Genomic DNA, 1,150 nt, shown 5'->3' with positions numbered 1-1,150 from the left:
ACACCACACGACACGACACAACAACACACGACACGACACACAACAACACACGACATGACACGACACGACACGACACACAACAACACACGACATGACACGACACGACACGACACACAACAACACACGACATGACACGACACGACACGACACACAACACGACATGACACGACACGACACACAACAACACACGACACGACACGACACACAACAACACACGACACGACACGACACGACACAACCCTGGTCCCAGAACAGAAGAGCAGATCTGGTTGTGATTGACTGCACTGCCGCTGGAAACAGAAGCAGGAGAATCTCTGGGCTCTTCAGTGTTTCCAGCGGTTGGTTTGTGAGCGTGTTGCTCCGCTCATGTTTACCGTCTCCATGAACACAGTCATCCAGTGTTTATATTCAGCGGATCTGCAGGAAACGAGTGGAAAAACTTCAGCGTCACGTCAGATTCAACAGAGCCGTGTGAAAGCCTGTGCTGAACAGCCAGCGCCTCCGACACGAAACCAGACAATTAATAAAACTATCTAAAGTTAAAATGTAATAAAAAAATATAGAATAGAATAAAATAATAAATATACATAATATTATTATCATTATCAGCATTATATATTGCATTTATTATATTAATTATATTACTTATTTTATTAAATTCTATATTTTTATTACATTTTAATTTTAGATAGTTTTAGTAATTGTTTAGTTTTATATATACTAGTTTTTTATATAGATTCATATTACATTATATATATTTATAAAAGAATATTAATGATATTATATATAGTGTATAAACACACATAAATACAGTATATCAACTGAAATAATGTTCTGCAACTGAAAATAATTTCAGATCAGTCACTTGTGAGTTTCTTTGCCGTTAACATGACGTCAGACTCGCCAGGCTTCCTGAATATAAAATTTCCCACAAATGGCAAAATGTTTCCATGAAGGAGCGTCTGAGCCACGAGAGGACGTATATTTAGCCTGCAGTGACCACAAACTCCAAACAAACGCCGTGTGATCATAGAGACGGACACACTGAACACCATCCTGTGTGTGTGTGTGTGTGTGTGTGTGGGTGTGTGTGTGTCTGTGTCTGTGTCTGTGTGTGTGTGTGTGTTTGTCTGTGTGTGTGTGTGTGTCT

Source organism: Sinocyclocheilus grahami, unplaced genomic scaffold (assembly GCF_001515645.1).
Source record: "Sinocyclocheilus grahami isolate Dianchi unplaced genomic scaffold, SAMN03320097.WGS_v1.1 scaffold1423.1, whole genome shotgun sequence".
Lineage (NCBI taxonomy): Eukaryota > Metazoa > Chordata > Actinopteri > Cypriniformes > Cyprinidae > Sinocyclocheilus > Sinocyclocheilus grahami.
Note: the sequence above shows the minus strand (reverse complement) of the source record.